Source organism: Equus asinus, chromosome 12, assembly GCF_041296235.1.
Source record: "Equus asinus isolate D_3611 breed Donkey chromosome 12, EquAss-T2T_v2, whole genome shotgun sequence".
Classification (NCBI taxonomy): domain Eukaryota; kingdom Metazoa; phylum Chordata; class Mammalia; order Perissodactyla; family Equidae; genus Equus; species Equus asinus.
Window position 1 is genome coordinate 81608404 of NC_091801.1, and position 14339 is coordinate 81622742.

General features: G+C 51.6%; 1 protein-coding gene across 13 annotated transcripts in view; it reads right to left on the reverse strand.

The window, feature by feature from the left end:
• TRAPPC9 (trafficking protein particle complex subunit 9) overlaps positions 1 to 14339 on the reverse strand; it is a 623416-nt gene that overhangs the window by 101787 nt on the left and 507290 nt on the right. The gene's annotated exons all lie outside the window — the stretch shown is intronic.

Genomic DNA, 14339 nt, shown 5'->3' on the forward strand with positions numbered 1-14339 from the left:
GCAGTTGTGGCCTCTGCCTGCCTCGCCTGCTCAGGTGTCTGCGGCGACCAAAGCTACCACTTTGGGGAAGTGTGCCAGGAGCCAGGAAGAAAAGGAAGTACAGAGTTGTTGATTCTTCTTACTCCTCCTCTTCTCTGGTTCTGCATCTTCATTATGTTCTTCATGAAGAATTTCTTAATAACCATCAGGGAACTATGCAGTAATTATTAGAACATTATAATACAAATGCATTTATTTACCACATTAAATAGATACAGTCTCGGTTACCTATTACAGTATATAACGTAGTGTTCAGTAATCTGATGTATAACAGTAAATACTATCATGATAACACTAACAAGGGGAAGAACTTCTGAGCAGGCTCCACACGAGGAGCTGTGCTGAGCGCTCCTCCTCCTCCGCCTCACTGAGCGCGCATGCTGCCCTGCAAGGTGGCCATTACCTGCTTGCTTCACAGAGGGTGCAGCAGGCCAGGAGGTGAAGGAGCTTCCTTGAGTGTGGCACTCCCTCCGAGTCTGTCTGACTCAAGGGCCAGCTCTGCCAGGGCACCTCGCTTTGCCCCGCCCTCTGGGGGAGAGGGCTGGCAAGGTCTGCTGCCCGTGGTCTGAGGGCCTGGAGGCTCTGACCCTCTCTGCCCACAGTGCCTAGGCCTCCAACAGCTTTCTACTCTGGTTCCTGTGCCAGCTCTACAGGAACACCCGAGCCCAACCCTGAACCTCTGCCCAGCTGTTTGGGGTTTGAACCCCAGGGAGACAGATCATTGTCACAGGACCCCAGCATTTGTTAGCCCATCTGGTACACACTACAAATGGGGAAGATTGAAGGAAAACTAGAATTTTTGAGTGCCCACTACGTGCCAATCAAGATGGTAATTATTTTATATACATGACTCCAACTAACGCCCAATTCTGTAAAGTGGGAGGTCTCATGAGGAGCAGCCCACAGAGCCAAGACTAGAACCCAGGGCTCCTGACTCCCAGGCCAGTGCTCCTCCCATGGAGCCCAAAGCAGCGTGCCACTGGGGAGCAGAAGGTCCCAGTGACTCTTGTCATTGCTATCCCAGCATTGCTTTTATCCTGATGAGAAACGAGGCAACTTGTGACAACAGTTTAATCACAAGTCACCATAACTGTCAAAGGAAAGTTTAGGAGGGCGGCTCTCACACATCCCAAAGCATCTGCAAAAGCATCCGGGCCATATAATTTGCCATTTGAAGGGATTTAAGTCATGCAAGGAAGACTTTTTTGTATGTCAATGAGTTGGGCAACCAAATCGTCCTTCCATCCACAGATGCATACAACCATCTACCCATGTATGAGTCATCCACTCATTTATCCTGCTCATCCACCCAGCTGTCCACTTATTTCACTCTTTATCAGCCACTCACCCATCCAGCCATTTCCCTACCTAGCTATTTGCTCATCCTCCCATCTACCCACTCTCCCATCCAACAACCACTTAAGTCCTATGACATGCCAAGAACCACTCCAGATATTGGAGCACCAAGATGAGTAAGATATTCTCCCTGCTCAAAAAAGAACTCTCAGTCTAGAGTGGGTACCATCACATGAAAACGAACTACAGAAGCTCCTCTACCCACAGCTTTTCACCTTAGCAACTTCCACAAGAACAAGGATAGTTCAATTGAGAAAATGCTCAGCCTTAACTGGCAGAGGATGTTATGGGTCACTTATATGGTGTTCCTTTGGACATACAATGGAAAGGCTAGTGAACAGACTTTCATGGCCTAAGCTGTTGGTAAGCAGAGGTACAACAATGTGATAAGTTCTGAAGAAGGGTGTGAACAAAGTACTATGGAAGCTGGAGAACACTGTACTAGAGCCAGAGAATATTAACGTTATTTGAGTTTGACCAGATACCAACCTAAGTCACTGATTCCAAAGCTCATACCCCTCCCATGTTACCATCTGGTTTCCATAAGAACTGAGGAGCTCAGTCCCAACCCCACTCAAAGTAGAAATGCTGACCCCAAATGATACCAGCTACTCCCCCATCTTGACACCAGAAGCAGTGTGAGGGTGGCTAATGAATGGTCGTTTTCCTGGAAATGTTGTGTCCTGGGAGGAAAGGTACCTGGGAGGATCTTCAGAAGGTACCCAGGCTCTGGTCTGGTTACACACCATTGCTGGTTCTCCAGGGAAAGCGTACCAAGAGCATCACTGACACAGAGACACAGCCTAGGAAGCTTGGAAAGTGCCAGGAAACTGAACACAAACATTCAACGAGCAAACCAACTGGAAGGGAAAGGACTTCTCATGGACTTATTGGACATACTTATGTTTAATGATTTGGGGGCCTATGTGGTGGCTGCATGAAATAATTTTATTGTTAACATACTGGAGAGACTGAGCTGGCATCAGGAAGAGATCTCCCAGGCCTTGGGGCTGCCAACAGTCTAGCCGCCCTGAGGGACCTGAGTGGGCTCCATCTGTATGAAGTAAGTGATGGAGAAAAAAACACTGGTTTTTTTTGTTAACAAGCACACCCTGCATTCCACAGACCTTCCTGGCGGGTGTGCCACACAGAGAGCACTCTGCTAGGCATGAGGGAACCATGCCTGAGATCTTATCTGAGATCTTACCCCTACCCTGCACTGGATCATAAACCCTCCGCTTGCGCCCGACTCCCCGACAGTCGGCTCCTTGCATAGTCCCGGGCACGTGGTGAACGCTTAGTCACTGTCAGTTCCCTTCCCTGGTCCTGGTTCTCCCACTCATGAACTCCCTTCTCATGGGCACAGTTTCCAAAGGCATACAATGACAGAGAAGAATCAGACCCACGGCTCCTACCTGGAGCTCCCGAAGGCACCGATGGTATTAATGGTAATGATTTTCAATATTTGAAATATCTTCAAATATTTCAAATAGTCAATTGCAAATCATATGTTTATCCTCCATCAGGTGGCATAAACCAAAGAAAACATTACATTTCCTCCGCTTGGCTAGAATGCTCTCAGCTCCACGAGGTTAGCCAGTTACCTCAGACTGGCAGGAGCTTTGATCTGCAGATATATGTTTTTGATCAATGAGATGGAAAAATGCGCTCGTCATCCTTCACTGAACAGGTTGGGACACAACCTTTCAAAATGCAGGTGAACCCTGGAGAGGGAGCTGAGAACCAAGGGGTCCTTGAGGATGGGCAGAGGAAATCGCTGTCTTCGGGTACCTGCCCGCTCCCACCTTGCGAGCATGTGTGACCTGCTGACCAGGCCACACTTTGTTCTTCTTAGCTCAAAAATGTCCTTTGTATCTTCTTTCCCAAATACGGTTCTGTGTCTAGGCTTCTAATGAAATGTTCTGCAACACCAAGGCCAGGCGTTAAACGGCTCCTGTCCTGTCAACACTCGGAAGCACCTCACTCAATCCTGGAAGGAGCCTGGCCCACAAGCCTGCCCCGTCACAGCCAGTGCCAGCCAGTGTGCTCAAACGCAGCACCTGTCAACAATGCCGCCATGGCAGGAATGCGGAGGGGCAGCCAGAACAGCCAGCTTCCCATCACAGCCTGGGTGGTCAGGGGGTAACCAGCAGGGGGAGGTGAGAGAGCAGTGCAGAGACACTCAGAGCACCTTGCAGATCTCTCCTCCACTCTGGAAAGTGCTGGAGAATGCATCCCTCTGCTTCCCTCTGTCTTCTTCATCACCGGGTGTCAACCAGCGACTCACCAGTCTGTCTGCCCCACAGCTAGGAGAGACTGGGAAGAAAGGGACAGAGCCCAGTTCACTCTGAGTTACCAGTATGATGAGCACACAGCAGGTGTTCATTGAATGTTTGCCGAATGAATGAACGAACGAACAGATGAATGAATGAACGAGAAAAATGAACAGAGCTCCAACAACCACTCACCCCCGGCCGAGGGTGTGATTTACTTGTAAGCTCCAGGAAATGGGAGGCAGGTTGCCCTGTGAGATTGCGACTGTTTTCTTCTGGGTCTGCAATGGCTAGGAACGGGGATAGGGCAGGGCGAGCCGAAGGGCGTCAGGAGTGCACTTGGTCAACAGCTGAGAGCTGAGAGCAGGACACGGCACACAGTGGCAGGCTCACTCTGGGGACCTGGAGCAGAGCCCAGCGGCAGATGCCCCTCAAGGAATAGGGCACATGATGGTGGAACTGAGGGCTAACGGGGTAACTTTAAAGAGGAGGCAAAGGGTTCTTGTTTTGGTTTTGTTATTTCCATTTGTGAATGAATATGTAAATATCTAATATTTTTATATTACATATACCTCATGTAATTATTGTAATTAAATGTAATTATATCTATATGTATACACATATGCATATTACATATATGACATAAATATGCCAACATGTAAATATTTTTTGTTTATTTAAATTTAAGTCTCAGAGCAAATGAAACAATAAAACCAGGAAAATGAACACATCTGATCATGCTTTGTCTCTGAGCGTTCCGGGGTAGAAAAGTCATCATTTTCTACCAGCTTATCAGACCCTTGGAGGTATTATGAGGGCTCAGTATGCTCAGAAATGTCTGCAGGTTGAGTTCCTCCAACACGGGAATGTTTACCCACTGCCCCCACGACTCTGGACCATCAAGAACCGAAATCACCTCGTTCTCTTTGAGTCAGAACTGACAGGGCCGGCTTTGTTCCCTGGAGCCCCAGATTACAGATGCCGCCGTTAGCGATGCTTTTAGTTCTGGAAAGGAGCTAAGAGCTCAGCACCAGAGTCTGGCCTGGGTTGGGGTCTCGCTCTGCCTGGGCAGTGATCCAACCCTCAGAAGCACCCCCTTGTCTGTGCCTGGGGTGGGGGTGCTCACAGTGCCCCGGCTGCGGTGTGAGGGGAAGGGGGAGGTGTTCGAGCATGGAGCACAGTGCCCGTTGTACAGGACACGCTCACTACAGGGTAGCCTATCCAACCACCCAGATTCAAATCCGGCACCTCTACTTCCAGCTGTGTGGCTCTAGGGAAGGAACTTAACCTCTCTGAGCCTCGGTGGGATGATAAGGGTCGCAGTGACCACAGTGGCTCCCTCATAAGGAGTGCTCAGCACGATGCCAGGCACATAGTAAATCGTAGTAAATGCTGCTCGAATGAACTCCTCTCTCCTTTCTCTCTCCTGGTCAAATCTCTCAGAAGACGTGCTGACAGTGGGGGGTTCTCAAATAACCTCAGCAAAGGGGGTGCCAAGTGGGCACCGAGGCTGGCACTGGAGCAGCCTGGGGCCTGCAGCAGGAAGCATGCTGGCCTCCGAATCCCCCCACAGATCACACCAGTCTGCCCACCCCCTTGCCAGCTTGAAGGCAGGGCGCACGGGGCCCCCAGCCTCTCGAGGGGCTCCCTGGCTTCTTCCGTGATGCGATCAATCATCTTGCCAGGCAGCTGGCACAGTGCTCCTGAGGTAGATGTGTCAATTATTAAACCATTATTTGTTCGTGTCTCCGAGGGGCGGGGGACTTGGCCTCCTCCACAAACATGCCTGGAAGACAGTCGAGCGTACCTGGTTACCCTGCAACCAGGAGCTGGGCCACAGACCAAAGGACAAAGAAATAAAGAAAACAGGCCCAAAGATCCTGAATGTGGGGGCATGAGCCAATCAATGGGTGTGGGAGGCCAGCACGGGGCAGCTCAGCATCTGCTCTCCTCGGAGGTCCAGGGAGAGGCTCCAGACTTTCCAGACCTCCTGTTGAGAGCCCCAGACTTCAAAAGCATGGCCCGTGGGTGGCGGGGTGCCCGGCACTCAGCCCTGAGGCCCTGGCAGGGTCTGAATCCCGGTTCCAGTGCCTCGCCAAGTCACTTCACTTCTCTGAGTCTCAGATTTGACGTCTTCAAATGACAATGACATCACCAGTGCTGCAGGTCCACGTGGAGATCCGAGACAAGGAAAAGCAGGTTTCCCATCTCGGCTCATCATAACGGTCAAGGAGTGCTCATCAAACACACAGATTCTGAGTTCCACGCCCAACCTGCCAAATAAGAATCCCCTGGAAGCAAGGAGTCAGGGATCCTCTTGTTTAAGCTCTTCAGGGGCTCCTTACACAGCCAGCCTAGCCCCGCACACGCTCTCTGCGGGAATCGTGGAGGAAAACCCTCATCAGGTGAAGGGCACCCTGGAGCTGCTCTCTAAGTGAGCACTCTCTCCTCCTGGAAGGCCCACTTGACCCTGGTGCCTTGAGGCCACCCTAACAGGAGCCATGCAATGCACGGTTTATGCAGCTTATAAGACCACAATTCCCCGAGGTGACACCGAGCCACCCTGCATGTCACCAGGCACAAGTCTCCTACAGAATCAAGTTCGGGGAGCAGCGTGCTCAGTGAGAGCACAGCAGAACTGGCTTCAAACATGCTGTCTGACCACGAGCAAGTGACCCAGCTCTGCAAGTCCCAGTCCTTTCACTGGTAAAGTGGGAAAGATGTTCTCTATCTCCCCAGGTCACATCAAGCATGAAACAAGACAATCGTTACAAGGAGTAACAATTTAGTACGGACTCAATAAACACAGTAGCTTCTTCCCTCTTTTGGTGGTTCTCTCCATTCTCCCTCCCATGTGGAAATCCCTCCTACCATATCCTTGGCCCCTCAAGGATTTGGGACTGGGGAGCAGGTCTGTGGGAAGAGGGGTGTGCAGACACTGGGCAGGGCTGCACAGCAAGGATTGAGTTGGGAAGTCTTAACTTGGGGCCAGCAACACGCCTAATTTCAACGCGCCTTTTGCACTGTTGCTACTTCCACCTGGAAGCATCTCAGGACCAAGCCAACCCTCTCAGGGCTCTGTGTCCTGAAGCCACCTCCGCCCCGCAGGAGAGGGACCTCAGAGAGCCCTTGGCACTGCCCTCCCCTTCTGTTCCCCAACCTCTGGGACCAGGAAGAAGGAAGTGAACCCCAATTCCCAACTGCAGCCTGAGATTTGGCAGGAGAGGGACATTCAGGACACTGCTCTCCTCTAGGCCCATTTTGGCCTCCCCGGAGCTCACCTGTAATGCAGGTCGACAGCAAAGCAGCCAGCCTGGAGTGGGGAGGGGGCACACAAACAGACTCGGGATTTTCTTCTCTCAAGAGCAGTTGCATTAACCGCATCTGAGCACTGTCTCTGTTTGCCAATGTGACAGGCTTGCTTTCAAGTTAATTTCTTCCCATGTCAAACCCAGTGCCTGCCAGGAAAGCACTGCTGGGGAGACGGGTGGGGGTTGAGGGAAAGTGTAGGCAAAACAAGTTAAAGTGGGGGTCCAGCCCCATGGCCGAGTGGTTAACATTCCACGTGCTCCGCTTCAGCAGCTCAGGTTAGTGGGTTCAGATCCCAGGTGCAGACCTACTCCACTCGTTAGCCACGCTGTGGAGGCATCCCACATACAAACTAGGGGAAGACTGGCATGGATGTTAGCTCAGGGCTGGTCTTCCACAAGCCAAACAAAAAAGAGGAGGATTGGCAATGGATGTTAGCTCAGGGCAAATCTTCCTCAGCAAAAACAAAAAACAAAACAACAAAACAAGAAAAGTCAGTTAAGGTAGAAGAGAATGTATTTGTTCATTCACACAAGCAGTTACTCAAATATTCATCCGTCCACTCATTCATTCTAACATCTGTTCATTCATTCACTCATTCATTCTTCATTCAAATATTCTCTGTGTACCTGTTATAAACCTGGCCCTGTGCTTGGCACGGGGACACAGAAATGACTCTGCCACACCTCTGCTCTCAAGGAGAGCTTGCAGCCTGTGAGAGGAAAAAGGGCGATAAAGTGCAACAGGACAGTAAGCACACTCGGGAACCAGGATGGGGGAGCTGGCAGAAGCAGGGCTTGTGCTGCGTTCTGAAGGAAGAGCAGGAAGGCAGTCCACGCAGAGGGAAAAGTGTGTGCAAAGGCATGGAGGTATGAGAGTCTGAGGTTCTGGAAACTGCACACAGGTCAGCACACCAGAGGGGCGAAGCCAGGGGCCAGCAAGGGCTGACCAGGCCTGGCCTCGCAGGCCCCACTAGGGGGTTTGTATTTGAGGACAACAGGAGCCAACAGGCTTTGGAAGCAGACAGGTCTAGAAATTGAAGCAGGGCGAGTAACCCCACTACTTTCCGTGTGTTCACAAAGAACTTGCACACAAGTCTCACCCTGCAGCCTGGCAACAATCCAAGAGATGGTCCCCATTTTACCTCTGCTTGACAGCTGAGGAGACTGAGCCCCCCCGACCTCCGCAGTGAGCAAGCGGGGCAGCAAGGCCCCTATCCTGCCTGCTGACACCAGCCCGATGCCGTGGCATCTCATGGCCGCCCATGGCCACACGCAGCAACACACAGGGAAGCAACAGGGGCTGCGTGCCACGCCCTCCAGGAGTCAGGAGCCGCGCACGGGGTCCCTGTGGCCCTCCGCTGCCTCCTGGGCAGAGGGGAAGCCACTTCCCATCAGGAAACACTGACGTGGGTGTGGTGAGCTGCTCATTAGCAGCTGTCACACAGCCTGCAGTGGGATGGAGGGAGCAGCCAGCCCAAAAGGTGCGTCGGATCCAGTGACCTGCAGGTGGTCCTGCCGGCCTTTCCCCAGCATTGACCGTCACTGAACGGGCAGCAGTCCCAGGGAGAGGAGGCCCTGCCATCAGGAGAACTGCTCAGAAAGAGGCTACTTTTAAGTGAATTCCCTTACAAATGGGACCAAATTGTTAGGGCAAATAGTGGGAATATGGTGTGACTGGGGCTTTACTTTGAAAATGTAACGAAAAAAATTATGAAAACAACTTTATTTTAGGTCGTACTTAATAAAATTCAGGTTACACTTGCCTTATGTACTAAGTGTGTAACGCAGTGTCATGCTGTGATGCTTTTCCCGCACTTTCTGAGGATGGGTGGGAGCATGGTGTGCCTCGCTCCCTCCGCACTCAATGTCCGCACACAATGGCAAAAGAGGTGGTTTTGGCACAACTCTCACTGAGTCCTGACCGGCCCTCTGAGCTCTCCAGTCGCTCTGAAGCCTGGCCCAGACTCCCGCCTGCTCTCTCCTTGGCTCTTAGCTTCCCACCAGGTCCCCCTTTGCCCAGGGCTCAGGGTCGGCGGCCAACAGCAGCTCTCTGGGATTATTCTCAACAACTTCAAGAAATCCTGCACCTTCCCCAAGATTCGTAACGTACTTTACAATTGATTTGCATTTCCTCTGCACTCTACTGTCAGATGTTTCTAAACCAGACAACTAGGAAGGCCCTGGAAGAACTGGTGACTCCAGATGAGAGATGCTAGCTTGGGGTTCGGCGGGTGTATGTGTGTAGGAAGCCCCTTTACTGTGGTCAGCTCATTTGTGTCTTCACCTGTGACACAACCTGCACCTGCAGAGGCCTGAACACTGAACGAGAATATACTGCATGTTCGAGAAGTGCCAAGAATTTTACCAACACCAGAGCCAGCGAGCTACACTGAGATCCGGGTCTGCTAATGCCTGGAGCACCATCTGAACTGCCACCCCCCTCCACCCGCATCCCTTAAATACACCTCCCTCACACAGTTCCACCTCTCGGCCGTGGCTCACCTGCTGTCTCCTTCTAGAAACCTCTCCCTCTGTTTCTCCACGTTGAAATTCTACCCCTACTAGTCCTCTCTCACACGCTACTTCTTCCATGAACTCTCCCTGCTCAGCCCAGACAGGGCACTTGGCGCAGTCCCTGTTCTCAGTGCCACGTGACTGATGTCTAGGCCAGGCTGATGGACCTGGAATTTCTCCAGGGCTGGAACAGTGGCTCCCTCATCTCCCCCTGCCCCATCCTCCAGATGCCTGGCCCCGAGTCAATGTTCAGGAAGTGACATTGACTTGAACTGAGCTGCCTGAGTCTGAAGCCCCAATGCCCCCACGTGGCTGTGCAAGCTGATGGCTTCCTCGGTTCCTGGAGTCCTCGCTCAGGGCATGCAGGAGAGACAGAGTGCCTTCAGGCCACTTCTTTCCCAATCATCAAGCCCATCCTGTGTTTCCGTTTTTAGAAGAAGCAATCAATTTTTCTCACTGTCCTAATGACCCACAGAGACATTTAGTTAAAGCAAGGCTTTCTACTGCTTACTAAGCAAACAGGATTTCTGCATAATAAAGTTCATGCTTCCAGAAATAGGCAAGGCATGTAAGTGATAACATACCACAGCTCAGAAAGCAGGGAAATTAATGCCTCCTTTCTCATGACAGCATGGCAGGTTTGGCATCTGAAAAAGGGGATGACCAATGGCAATTCTGCTCCCCAACCAGACAAAGGTCTGTCTGTGACATTTGTCTTCGTACATACAGAATTGATACTGATGCCAGCTCTGCCCCATGCAGCCAGCAAGGTGCAAGGGGCAGAGAAGAGCCTGGCCAGGGCCTGGACCCCAGAGGATACAGGGATGACATGTATGTGGGAAGAGCTACAGAGCATTCTGGGAGCACTTGCCATGGAGGGAGCTCCAAGGTCCAAAGCTGGGTAGGGGATGACAGCTGAGCTGTGCTTTAAAGGATGAAGTAAGTTTTCCCAGATGGGGCAAAGAAGGGAGCCGAGGAGGGAAGTGCATGTTGATATTTTCAACAGAGTGACCCCAACCTCTTTGGGGCCACAAAACCCTTTGAAAATCTGATGAAAACTATGGACCCTGTTGCCAGAAAAGTGAACCCACACACACGGTGCATATAATTTCATGCCGTTCGAGGACGACTCAGATCCAACTCTTGCCTAAAACACTTGCTCACTGGAATGAGAACTGTGGAGGGCAAAACATTTTGCATCTCTGTACCGCCAGTATTTAGCCCAGTGCCTGGTACATAGAGTAGCACTCAACAGATGCTTGCTGAGTGAATAAACAATTGAGTACATGATCCTCCCAAACCTCCATGGCTGTGAGTGAGCATTAACCAAGAATAGATGGTTTTCTAGAGAAAAGCCCACATCTCCCTCCTTAGAACAAGCTCATGAAAACCAACCGTGTAATGACAACACAGACCCTGGTCCTAATGAGACTGTCACAAGTTCCCAGAGGAGGAAGAAGGTAACATGCCCCAGGGAGCTGACTCTCTCCTGTGAAGGCATAAAGTGGCTCTCCAAGTCTCCACCAGAGGCCTCTGTGCTTAACGAGACTGGCTGCCCTGAGATTCATTTGCGCAGAAGACCAGCGTGGGGCGGGGGAACATCCCCACCGTGGTTTCTCAAAAGCCCAAATGGATTTTTAACAAAACTCAAACAAATTCAGACCAATCTATTCCACACCAAATACTGAGAATAGAACAGAATTCCAACTCAGGCTAATTCTTTCTCCCCCATCTCCTCAAATTCTGCCATTTCACAAACATGGTGACCTCTGAGCCTGATCTTCTATGGCTCTCCCAGTGGTCCAGAAGACTCCAGTATTTCCAAGTTTTCAGGGCAGCCTTCCATTGCTCAGGCTGCCTGTCACACTCAGAAGCATCAGATCCTAGGTCAGACCCTGGGCCCTGGCTTTGCTTCAGGAATTACAATGTCAGACTGTGTCCAGAGCCACAGGTGAAGCTGTGAGGGGCTGGGAACACAAATAATGGATGGATTCTGACCTCAAGAAGATGAGTCAGTGAAAGAAACACCCACATGAAAATCCACCACCCAAGGTGAAAAGTGGTCAGTCTCTGGAGGAGGGCAGAGGTACAGTGCTGAGGAGGAAAGACGGAATCTGCCTGGGGTGTGCCCGAGGCTGAGCGGGCGCAGGGAAAGGAAGAGAATCAGGGATCAGTGTAGACTGCGCTGACTTGTCATTTGATCTCTGTGGCGTGTGCTAAGATCCCTCTGTCCACAGACCTCTGCCTCATCCTGGCATTTGAGATCAATTCACTGTCTTCCTAGGCCCCCCTCTTCCAGGCACTCCTGCACAGTGGTGTGTCCCACTCTCTGTGGGTGACCCCACCACTCCTATGGCCCCGTGACCATCTTAGACTCCTAGATCTGGATTTGACCGCTGTCCTACACCTCGATCCATAGGTCCACTGGCCTGGTCAGCCAGCTGTGACCAGGCCTTCCCCTTGACTGTGAATCCTCCGGGACAAGGCCGGCACTGACCTGTCCATATTCCCTCTATCAACATAGGTTTAGGGGAGAAGAGGAATTGAGAAACGGAGACCAGGATGTCTACAGCCCACTTGGAAACACAATCCAGGGCAAAACTCCCCAACCGCTGGGTGATGAGCCTTCCTCCTGTTCTGAGCCACAAGCCTTCTCCCGTCCTTCCCTGTCCTGCCCACATAGGCCTCTTCAGCAATTCTCAGCATGTATCGTGTATCAGCTGAGAAGCTTCTATCTGTCAGGCATGGCACTTGACCTCTACTCATGCTGGGACCTCCTCCCTCCTCTTTCCCTACACAGTCGTCCTTGGAATGCAATCTGCCCCTTTTGTGACCACATCCCTCCTCCCCTCCTCCTTCCATTGATGAATTCTGACTGAGGCTAAGCTCCTTTCATGCCCTGTACTGTACATAAACTCTCCCACAGCTCTCAAATCTCCCACTTCCACTGCCCCCATCCCATGACATGATCTCACTACCTGCTTCACAAAGAACACACAAGTGGGACCCTGCATCCTCCTGCCACAAAACACACACCTGCCTCATCGCATCTGGACTCTCTGGGTGCCTTACCCATGCTGAAGTGGGGGCTTAGTCTCCTCCCATCAGGGCCAACTGGAGAAGGATGAAAACCAAGTCCTCTGACACTCTCAGGGTCTGGGGCTCACCTGTCCCCCAACTCTGACTGCCTGGCTCCAGACACAGGGATCCTTTGGTAAGCCCCTTCTCACCTTGACACAGGATATCCCTAGGCCAGCACTGCCCCCCACCCCGAGTAGTTCACACTTTTTCTTCTTCATCCCTCTGCTCAAATGTTACTTCCTCCAGCACCCTACCCTGAGCTCCCTGAGGAAACCTCATCTCCCTACAGCCCGCTCACACTACTCCATGACTGCCACATAGCACTTGGTACCATTGTACTTCCGTGTTACATGCGTGATGGGTTGGTGAATGAATGGCTGTCTCTCCACAAGATGGTCAGCTCCCTAAAGCCAGGCTCTGAGCCTCTCCTGTGCCTTGCTGTGTCCCTAGCTCCAAGTGCAGGGAGGTTTCAACAGTCCTTGCAACATGCTCATGGTCATCCAATAAGCCAGGCTCAGAGCTCAGGGCTGAGGCCCAAACCCAGCTCCTTCCATCATGCCGGCTACACTGCCTTTAGCATCTCCTACCAGCCCATCCCCCTTGCACTCCATTCTGGCCCAGAGCTGGGCTCATGCTACATGCTCAGAAAGCAAGTGCTGACTGAACAAGTCCCTCACAGAGGGTGGCCTCTCTCTCGGGTCCTCTCGCAGAGCCGCAGGTTCCTGCACTGCTCCACTGCTGTGGGGCCCCCCCAAACCTTGGCCACCTGAACACAGCTGCACTTGACAAGCCTGCGATAAACAAACATAATAGCCTGCAGATTCCAGGAACTGGGTGCCTCACGGCAGAGCAGGCATCCAGCAGGCTGGCATGAACTGGCTTTCTGGCACCTTCCCACGGCTGTACTTCTGTACTTTGTCAGGCCACATACGCTGACAGGAAGAGCTGGTTGCACGTGTGCCTGGCACTGCTACTTCAGCCCATTCTAGGCTAGAGGAGATGGATGTGCTTGGGTTCCACGGAACTTAGGAGCTGAGTGATTCTGAGCAAATACCTTGAGTCCCAGATCCCCTGGTCTCCTTACGTGCCAAAGGAGAGGTGGCCTTGTCTATTTTGCTACCCAGCCTGAGGCAGTGGTGTCACGATGGTGATTCACCCCCAGCCCCTGGTGAAAGCAGGGTTCTTCATCCGGAACCAGAGGACTTCTGGGTGGACCAGAGGTGAAACACTCTGGAAAAGGGAATGTAAAACTTTGTCGGCAAGTGTATTTACCATGAGATTCCCAAGAGTCCTTGACACAAGATGGCTAAGCACTCCTGCTCCATTTGAACATACCTCTATTTGTTGAGAACATCATGTCCACCAGCACTCGTGCCCCATAGATGCCATGGGTACGTTATGCCATTTAATCATCCCCACAGTCCTACAAATTGGGATTTTGGCCCATTTACAGATTCAGAGACTGAAGTTCTGCAAGGGAAAGCAACATACCCAAGCTCAGAGTGAAAAACACTCAGCTGGGAGGTGAACCCAGGGCCCTCGGCCCGAAGCCTGCATGCCTCCTACAGCTGTGATTTCAGAAGAGGCGAAAATGCCCTGCATTTTTCTAGCCCACTAGGATCTATACATTTTCCACCATTGAGGGAGACCTGGTGAACTTTTTTCAAGCTAAAGGGCTGGTCCTCTGATAAAAGTGACATCTCTGGGAGTGAAGGTTACTTGGCTGTTTTTTTCCAGCTGTTGGACTGGATCAACCGTCCAGTGA